Source organism: Eptatretus burgeri, chromosome 3, assembly GCF_056783735.1.
Source record: "Eptatretus burgeri isolate ZD-2024b chromosome 3, Ebu_testis_v1, whole genome shotgun sequence".
Taxonomy (NCBI): domain Eukaryota; kingdom Metazoa; phylum Chordata; class Myxini; order Myxiniformes; family Myxinidae; genus Eptatretus; species Eptatretus burgeri.
Window position 1 is genome coordinate 111,129,903 of NC_140963.1, and position 10,815 is coordinate 111,140,717.

At 43.4% G+C, this 10,815-nt stretch overlaps 1 long non-coding RNA gene across 1 annotated transcript; it reads right to left on the minus strand.

The window, feature by feature from the left end:
• Positions 1-5,015: 5,015 nt before the first annotated feature.
• On the minus strand, positions 5,016-10,552 carry LOC147030725 (uncharacterized). Its single transcript, XR_015055808.1, has 3 exons — positions 10,120-10,552; positions 6,095-6,262; positions 5,016-5,984 (listed from the first exon to the last, which is right to left on the minus strand). It is a non-coding gene; the product is annotated as an uncharacterized LOC147030725 (long non-coding RNA).
• Between the last annotated feature and the right edge of the window lie 263 nt (positions 10,553-10,815).

Sequence of the window (10,815 nt, forward strand, 5' to 3'; positions counted from 1 at the left end):
AGAAGAGTCTTATTTGTTCAGAGGAGGTAGGACCTTGACTGGTGAGCTTCTCCACCGTTTCCACCTGACTTCCTGTTTGTTTCCTCCAGGTCAGATTCTTCAGTCAGTTTTAATTGCCGAGTCACACAAGCTTGTACAGTCCTGCATATCGATACTGTCGTCAGTATTTAAATACGGATTTGTACTGGTTACGACGTCTATGTGCTCTTCCATTGTGGGAACATCTCTTTGTGAAGTAACATTCTTGACGAATGCACAGTCACATCTAAACTGTTTAGCCTGGGTTTGCATCACAACCCAGCTATAAACTCTCATCCCGACTTATCACAGGCAGGGCGATTCATCAATGTGTGTGCCGTCCCTCAGATGGACGTTGAGCGGGTGTCCCATCTGTTGGCATTCCTTGGTGGACGATAATGAGCCATGGTGTCCTTCACCAAGAGTGGGCGAGCTGTCGCCAGCACCGTGGACAAATTCCAAACAACTGCCGTAACCAGCAGAGGACATTGCAACAAGTACCAAAGCCATGCCCTCAGCCAATGATGCTGCCCTGCAGACTTCTGCTACATATCCGGTTCCGGTTTTGAGCGGCAAGAGGTCTCCTTCGGGGCTCCCTGCTGACATTCTCAAAGTTAAGTTCCGGTTGTTATTTGTCCCGCTTTAACTGTTTAATTTTCTCACCTACATGTTAATGTGTGTTCCTTGTTCGGTTTTGTTTCAAAAATCGTGCTATTCTGTGAGTATTTATGTCGACGTTCTTACTTGGTGTTTGAGGCCTAGTCCTAGGTTTGAGGCCTACCGGTTCCACTCGGTGTTCGATCGTTTTTTTTTGTTTCTTTGTTTGTTTTTTTCTCCCCATTCCTTCAATTTCTATCCTCCCCATTACCTTCAATTTTCATCCTCCCCACTTTCCAAACATCCCCCATTCTCCCAACTAATCTCTTTCTTATCTCAAAAAAAAAAAACAAAAAAAAAAAATATATACCCAACAACAACAACAACAACACGCTCACCTTCTCCCGATTCTGCTACTTCTTCTTCCTCTTAACTTCCTCCTCGTCTTCCTCGATTTCTTTTTTTTTTACACTTCCATGACCTAATCTGTTGAACTCTCTCATACATTAATATTAACAACAAAAACGATCTTATAATGCTTCATCTTCCTCTCTCACACATGTGGTACTCTTTACTGTTTCACAATGCACTTCTCTTCTGCTATTTTAACAGACTGCTCTCATTTCGACCTCTCCTTCATTCCTTGCCTAAAAAATCCAACTATTACAGCGCTTCTTCTCTCCATGCTCTGAATTCGCCTTCATTGCATCCATCAAGAATTGTGTTAAATCGCATCTCTGACCTAAAACTTTTAAAAACCACAGTTTGCCATGGATGCTCGCTTTCCATCAACCATTCTTTTTTCCAACTTCAGTGCCAAGTCACCCCCCTCACCCCTCACTCTCACTCTCAAAGCAACCATCCCACTCTTCTGGCTCCAAGCCTCCCTCTCACCTCTTTCAAAAATTCCCCCCTCACCTTTCTCCCACCTTTCATCCCGCTCACTCTTCCTTCTCTAAGTTGCCCCCCTCTCATCCACCAACCTGCCTCCCTCCACTGCCCTCTCACCTCCATCTCTTCACTCCACCTCCTCAAACCTCAACTGCCATCTTCCTTGTCTCTTGTCCCCCCTCTCTCCCAGCACCACAGAGCCTTTTCTCCTCCTCATTCGGCCCCCTCCCCTCTCTATTCTGCAATACCCCACACTCCTTCAGCAACCCTCCTTACCTCCCCCCTCGTCCCTCGTCCTACCCTCCCCCGCCCCTCCACCTCCTGCACCCAAAGCCTCCTCCCCTACCTCTTCATTAAAAGTGTGGACCTCAAATATCCGGGGCCTTCGCTCAAACCTTTCAGATCTTTCCATGCAGGTTGCCACTGACAAACCAGACATTATCTGCCTAACAGAAACTTTCCTCTCCCAAGACATGTCTGACTCCCAAGTATCTCTCCCTGGTTACTCCCTCTTACGGTATGACAGACCTGAGCCTCGTCCTGGTGGAGGTGTTGCTCTCTTCATCAAAGACTCTATTCCTCACTCTCCCTGCACTGCTCTCACTCCCCCACACCCCCAGGAATACCTCTGGCTTCGGCTTCCCCTCCACTCCCACCTCATGTTTATATGTGTGCTGTACCGTCCACCGAACAGTGATGACTCCATCTACACCTCACTCTCCGAAAACATGGACCATCTTCTATCTTCTCATCCAAACTCTCTCTTCCTCTTATGTGGCGACTTCAATTGTCATCACGCCAGTTGGCTAGGTGTGGGTACCTCTCTCACCTGCCATGGGACATCAGCAAAAGCTTTCTGTGACTCATTGGGACTGACTCAATCGGTCAACTTCCCGACCCGGATCTCAACCAATGGTACTCCATCTCTTCTGGATCTGATTTTGACAAATTTCCCTGACAATATCTGCTGCTCTTCCTTCGCTCCAATTGGTTCTTCTGACCACGTCCTTGTTAAAGTGGACATCTCTCTGGCTGTCATCAGAGAACCACCTCACCGCCGTCGAGTCTGGCATTTCACTCAAGCCGACTGGCAGGGTCTCCGAGCAGCCATCAAACTTACAGACTGGTCTCCTATCACTACTTTCTCAAACATCAACTCATCCTGGGAATTCTTTCAAAGAAACTTGCTCTCCCTCATGCACAGATTTATCCCCTCTCGTGTTCAGTTGTCTTACCCTTCCTCCCGCCCTTGGTTTACTGAAGCTTGTGGTGAGGCAGTTGTCCTGAAACAACTTGCCTTTGCCTCATGGAAAGCAAACCCAACTGAGGGCAATCTCAGTTCTTTCCACAAAGCTCGGAACAAGTGTGTATCTACCCTCAGGAGAGCCAGAAAACAACATCTTTCTCATCTCAAGTCTGAACTCTCAAACCTCTCTCCCTCCTCAAAATCCTGGTGGCGTTTAATCAAATCTGTTTCTGGTGTATGTTCCCCCTCCATCCCCTCCCTTACCTCAAATGGCCGCACTGCTGATTCCACACGTGATAAAGCTGAATGTCTAAACTCGGTGTTTGCAGCTAAATCTTGTGTCCCAAACCCATCACTATCTCTACCCACTTTACCCAGTCGCACCCAACTGTCCCTGGACTCTGTATCCTTTTCTCCTGACAAGGTGGAGAGCTTGCTTTCAAACCTCGAGTCAGATTCTGCAACCGGTCCAGACGGCATCAGCCCACGTGTCCTCAAAGCCTGCTCTTCTGCTCTTGCTCACCCTCTCTCTGTTCTATTCACCCTCTCATTTTCCCAAGGTCATCTGCCATCTGCTTGGAAATCTGCTAACATCACTGCCCTGCATAAAAAGGTGCAAAAACAGATCCCTGTAACTACAGACCAATCAGCCTTCTCCCAATCATCAGCAAGGTTATGGAATCCATCATTGCTTCAGACATGAAATCCTTCCTCTTCTCCAATGGCTTGATTTCCAATCATCAATTTGGTTTCAGACCAGGTCACTCTACCCTGGATATGCTGCTACTGCTCTCCCATCAATGGATGGAGGTCCTCAATGCCAGACAGGAAATCCGAGCCGTATCCCTGGACATATCACGTGCTTTTGACACAGTCTGGCACCCTGCCCTACTCACCAAACTCTCTTCCCATGGTATTCAAGGCCATCTCCACTCATGGCTCGCAGACTTCCTCTCCTGTCGCAGTCAACGTGTGGCCCTAAATGGAGTTCTTTCATCCCCTCTTCCTGTGCAGGCTGGAGTTCCTCAAGGTAGCGTTCTGGGCCCTGTTCTTTTTCTGGTTTTCATCAATGATCTCTCGGACTCTCTGGAAAATCCTCTATTTCTCTTTGCCGATGACTCCACCCTCTGCCGTACCATCTGTCATCCCTCAGACCGGCAAGCAGCAGCTTCTTCGCTCACTGCAGATCTGGATAAAATCACAAACTGGTCCAACACGTGGAACATGTCTTTCAATCCACACAAATCTCACACTCTCACTATGTCTCTTCGAAAGGACCGTTTACAAAACCCCCATCCACTTTCTCAACAATCCTCTGGAAGAAGTCTTTTCTTTCAAGCTTCTGGGTCTCACTATCTGCCATGACCTTTCCTGGGAAAGTCACATTTCCAACCTTGCCTCAAAAGCCAGTCGCCGACTGGGAATCCTCCGTCGTGCAAAGTCCTTCCTCGGCCCTCTTGAGCTCCTGACTACTTACAAAGCTTTTGTCCGTAGCCTGATGGAGTACTGCTCTCCCCTCTGGGCTGGTGCTCCTGCCTCCCACCTTTCTCGACTTCACGCTGTCGAAACCAGAGCTTTTAAGATCATTGGCATCTCCCGCAATGAAGCTGAGTCTTTGGGCCTCTCACTCAATCACCGCAGGTTGGTCGGTGGTCTTTCTGTCTTCTACCGACTCCTCTCCAGCCTTGCCCCCCTGCTCTCTCTGCGATTTGTCCCAACCACATTTCCACAGGGCGCTCAAGGTCCGCCAACAACCCCCTTCTGGTAAAACTACCAAAATCACGAATCACTGCTCATCTTCACTCTTTCATTCCTCTTTTTTCCCGCCTTTGGAATAAACTTCCTCACTCTATTCTTTCCCATTCTTCCCTCCAGGCTTTCAAAACAGCTGTTCACCACCACCTCTTATCTTCCCCCATCCAAATCCTCGATCTTTTCTACCCCCGATAATCCACCCAAGCCCACTTCCTTCAATTCTCCTGCTTTCCTTCCTGAAAGTCCCTGTAATGTCCATCTTCTCCTCGCCATGTTCCCCGTCCCATCCCCATCCCTCTCCCTTCCACAGTTCACCTGTGTCTGTTCCCCAATGTTTTGTCCCTCCCACTCCCACCCCTCTTGTCTCATGCCTCCTTGCTGTGAGTTGTGTGTTAGCTCTCATACGAGCCTCGACCAAGGTATACAAAAAAAAAAAAAAAAAAAAAAAAAAAAAATATGATTGAAGAAGAAGAAGTGCAGATGCGTGCTCAGGATGACATTCCCTACAATTTTCCACATTCAGAGGTAAAGTACCGCGATACTGCAAGAAAGTTTTCTGATTCGTGTTCTGCAGTGTTCAAAATGTAAAATTAAATTGAAATCAACTAATCCCTTTGTCACAGAGTGACGCCTGCAGACAGAGTGAACCAAGTGCTTAACCTCGGTTCGCGCTTCGTTCAGTGGGTTATAAACTGATTAAATGAATGGATATGGTGTTCGTTCAGCACAGACTGATATGATTAATGATTTCATCAAAATAACTTGCAAATGTTGATTGCATTGGTGATGAAGTATTATTCTGACATAATATTGTGACATGCAAAGCAGTTGCTGCCATGCTTCATGATGGATCAAATCATTGCAAACGAAGACGAATGTTTTGAAACGTCTAGTTGATGTGGTATTCCATTTATCGCATCCCTCCTCTGATCAACAACGTCCCGATACTTGCCATTTGCCCTTCTTTCTGAGAAATATTTTGAAAACCCTGAAGTTTCTCTTCTCCTGTAACGATCCCAACAACCACAACTTCCTTATGAGGTTTGCCGGAAGGAACCAGTGGCCGAAGTCATTCACGAACCCCAAACCGAAAACACCCCCATTGCTACTCGATTATCCTCCAGCTTCACATCCTTTGATGGGATGACACACACATCGATACGCTTCATGAAAAACACCAGGATGACCAAAAACATCTGGGTCAAGATTCTGGATGAACCCAGGCAAAACAACTCGGTGCAACCATCTCAAAGCAACCGCCCAGCACTGAAATCTCTAATCTATGAAACAGAAAATAGAAAGCTAAATGTGATCAAGATACGACAGTGTTCACGTCAAATTACTTAAAGGAATACCATTGCTATTGGATGTACGTTTCATGCCACGACTTTCCGAATGGATATTTTCTCTTACTTACACGGTGTGTTCCTCATTGAGATAAGCCTCCCCCTTCTTCTCACGTCTGCTGCACTTGTGCCTAAGTTTAAAGAGATTGAAAAGTCAATTTACTGCACATTTTCTAAGGGAGTGACAGTGTACCCAAAAACTGGTCATAAAAGTGGAAAAGAGGGAAATGAAATGATTTACTTCAGACGCTTCCAAAGGGTGGTTTTCTTCGGTGTTGTGGATGGTGATGACTGGTTCACACGAACATCTTGTGAATCGGGAGAGCAAATCACACGTACGTCTTGTGAATCGGGAGAGCAAGTCACACTCATGTCTTGAAAACCAAGAGAGCGATTCATTGTTGATTCCCTGAAAAAGAACACTCTTCTTAAATCAAAAAACTCTTAAATCCAATGAATTTACAACAAATGTAAAAAATGCAAAAATAGAATGTTAGAAAGGATATTAAAAATGCAAAAACACCATCATTTACCACACGGAGAATGTAAAAATACCATCATTTACCACATGGAGAATGTAAAAATACCAACATTTACCACACGGAGAATGTAAAAATACCAACATTTACCACATGGAGAATGTAAAAATACCATCATTTACCACATGGAGAATGTAAAAATACCATCATTTACCACATGGAGAATGTAAAAATACCATCATTTACCACATGGAGAATGTAAAAATACCAACATTTACCACATGGAGAATGTAAAAATACCAACATTTACCACATGGAGAATGTAAAAATAACAACATTTACAACACGGAGAATGTAAAAATACCATCATTTACCAGATGGAGAATGTAAAAATACCATCATTTACCACATGGAGAATGTAAAAATACCAACATTTACCACATGGAGAATGTAAAAATACCAACATTTACCACACGGAGAATGGAAAAATACCACCATTTACCACACGGAGAATGTAAAAACACCATCATTTACCACATGGAGAATGTAAAAATACCATCATTTACCACATGGAGGATGTAAAAATACCATCATTTACCACATAGAGAATGTAAAAATACCAACATTTACCACATGGAGAATGTAAAAATACCATCATTTACCACATGGAGAATGTAAAAACACCATCATTTACCACATGGAGAATGTAAAAATACCATCATTTACCACATGGAGAATGTAAAAATACCATCATTTACCACATGGAGAATGTAAAAATACCATCATTTACCACATGGAGAATGTAAAAACACCATCATTTACCACTTGGAGAATGTAAAAATACCATCATTTACCACATGGAGAATGTACAAATACCATCATTTACCACATGGAGAATGTAAAAAATACCATCATTTACCACATGGAGAATGTAAAAATACCATCATTTACCACATGGAGAATGTAAAAATACCATCATTTACCACATGGAGAATGTAAAAATACCATCATTTACCACATGGAGAATGTAAAAATACCAACATTTACCACATGGAGAATGTAAAAATAGAGTACCATCATTTACCACATGGAGAATGTAAAAATACCACCATTTACCACATGGAGAATGGAAAAATACCACCATTTACCACATGGAGAATGTAAAAATATCATCATTTACCACATGGAGAATGTAAAAATACCATCATTTACCACATGGAGAATGTAAAAATACCATCATTTACCACATTTACCACATGGAGAATGTAAAAATACAGTACCATCATTTACCACATGGAGAATGTAAAAATACCACCATTTACCACATGGAGAATGTAAAAATACCATCATTTACCACATGGAGAATGTAAAAATACCATCATTTACCACATGGAGAATGTAAAAATACCATCATTTACCACATGGAGAATGTAAAAATACCATCATTACCACATGGAGAATGTAAAAATACCATCATTTACCACACGGAGAATGTAAAAATACCATCATTACCACATGGAGAATGTAAAAAGACCATCATTTACCACATGTAGAATGTAAAAATACCATCATTCACCACATGGAGAATGTAAAAATACCAACATTTACCACACGGAGAATGTAAAAATACCATCATTACCACATGGAGAATGTAAAAATACCATCATTACCACATGGAGAATGTACAAATACCATCATTTACCACACGGAGAATGTAAAAATACCATCATTACCACATGGAGAATGTAAAAATACCATCATTACCACATGGAGAATGTAAAAATACCATCATTACCACATGGAGAATGTAAAAATACCATCAATACCAGATGGAGAATGTAAAAATACCACCATTTACCACATGGAGAATGTAAAAATACCATCATTACCACATGGAGAATGTAAAAAGACCATCATTTACCACATGGAGAATGTAAAAACACCATCATTTACCACATGGAGAATGTAAAAATACCACCATTTACCACATGGAGAATGCAAAAAAAATTATGTAAATAAAGTGCATAATGGAGCGAGTGTTTGTGATTCATGTATGTCCGAGCACAGCCTCGCCAAAGGACCATTTAGTCCTCCCCTTTGCAAAATTTACAGTGCCTTCACCCCTCCCCCACACAAGCACCACATCCTCATATCCCCCCCCCCACTGTGTCCCCCTGTTCGTCCTGATGTCCCTTCCCACAAGGAATTTCTCACGTGTGATGACAGACTTTGACAGGCTCCTCTGGTTGTGTTTTTTGTGGGGGGGGGGGTGGGGGTGGGGGGTGGAGAAGAGAAGGACAAATTTACCAGTGAGTAGAGAGTGCTTTAATCTCAGTGTTGCCCAGGTAAAAACGGAAATGGTGATTATCTTTGCCACCACGAGGTGGCACAACACATTTACAAAAATAATTTACACACACCTGTCCCCTTCCCCACCCCACCCCTCGTCCCACACACACACCTGTCCCCTTACCCCACCCCACCCTCTCGTCCCACACACACACACACACACACACACACACACACACACACACACACACACACACACACACACACACACACACACACACACACACACACACACACACACACACACACACTCTTGCGTGAAGCTGCAGACACAGAGCCGATGTTACTCCCCACACAAAGTTGTATTTCCAATCCCGAGTTTGGAACTGAAAATGTGACCGTGCATGGAGAGAGAGGGGGAGAGAGAGGGAGAGGGAGAGGGAGAGGGAGAGGGAGAGGGAGAGGGAGAGGGAGAGAGAGAGAGATGGAGGAGAGAGATGGAGGAGAGAGATGGAGGAGAGAGATGGAGGAGAGAGATGGAGGAGAGAGATGGAGGAGAGAGATGGAGGAGAGAGATGGAGAGAGAGAGAGAGAGAGAGAGAGAGAGAGAGAGAGAGAGAGAGAGAGAGAGAGAGAGAGAGAGAGAGAGAGAGAGAGAGAGAGAGAGAGAGAGAGAGAGAGAGAGAGAGAGAGAGAGAGAGAGAGAGAGAGAGAGAGAGAGAGAGAGAGAGAGAGAGAGAGAGAGAGAGAGAGAGAGAGAGAGAGAGAGAGAGAGAGAGAGAGAGAGAGAGAGAGAGAGAGAGAGAGAGAGAGAGAGAGAGAGAGAGAGAGAGAGAGAGAGAGAGATATTGATATGTAGAGATATAGAGGGATAGAGGGAGAGATGAAGAGATGAAGAGAGAGAGAACGTGACAAGATCGGTGTGGTTTCCATCATACATAATGGTGTGAACTGGCGAAGAAAGATTGCTCCGTGCAGTCTTCCATTGAGAAAGACGAGGAATCTTACAAACACCACACACACACACACACACACACACACACACACACACACACACACACACACACACACACACACACACACACACACACACACACACACACACACACATATATACATAACATGTATATATATATATATATATATATATATATATATATATATATATATATAAATATAGATGGAGGAGGAGGATGATGATGATGATGATGATGATGATGATGATGATGATGATGATGATGATGATGATTCAAATTCTCCATGTAAATGTGTATCATGTATCGCCCCCTCCAGGTGGGGGAGGGTATTACAAGTCTCTGCACAGTGAGGGTATTACAAGTCTCCACCGTTTACAATCCAATATTCCTGTCCACACGTTTTCCTGCACAGTGAGGTGTTTTGGATTATAAGCACAAGGAATGTTTTTTCTTCATGCACGGACTGGTGGGTTCTCTGTGAGTTAAATTAATGTTGTGAATATCCTGTGTGAAGAACGAACCTTCGTTGTGTTGTCTTTCGACATCCCCACATCGTGTTGGATAAATAAATCTGGAGAAAATCTCTGGAGTGAAAAACTCGGGAGCTCCAGAAAAACGACCTTCACAACGAGAGATCAACATCAAAATGATTGTTCATTGTTTGAACGATGATCATTGTGACGTGTGACGTGTGACGCGTAACGGGCGTTCCATTGCGATCACGTGACGCATTGTGTACTGAAGCCTTCCTCGATCTTCGGCGATGAGAAGTTTATTCACCTCATGGTTGCAGATTCCAAATCTTCATCATCGTTATTTATTCATTTTGAAATAAAGATTTATTTTTCTGGTTTTAGCGGATAACACGTTTGTGAGAAAACCAATTTTCTTGTATATTTTATTTTGGATTTTGTTTTCAATAACTCACAGGTGTGTCTTTCAGTTGCTCACAGGTGTGTGTTTCGGTGTCACGTTTGTCGTGCCGAGTTATTGCAAAACGATTTGTTGTTATTATTTGTTTCATATTCCCGCTATTTTCTTTATTTCTCCCTTTTCGTCCACAACGAGGCTCGAGCATGATAGGCGGTGTATAAAACGAAGAATCCTGAAGGGAATATATTTACATATATTTCATATATATTTATGTTATGTAAATGTACGAGGTCCGTGTAAAAAGTAACGGGACTGACTTCACAGAAAATTTTATTCCAAAACTC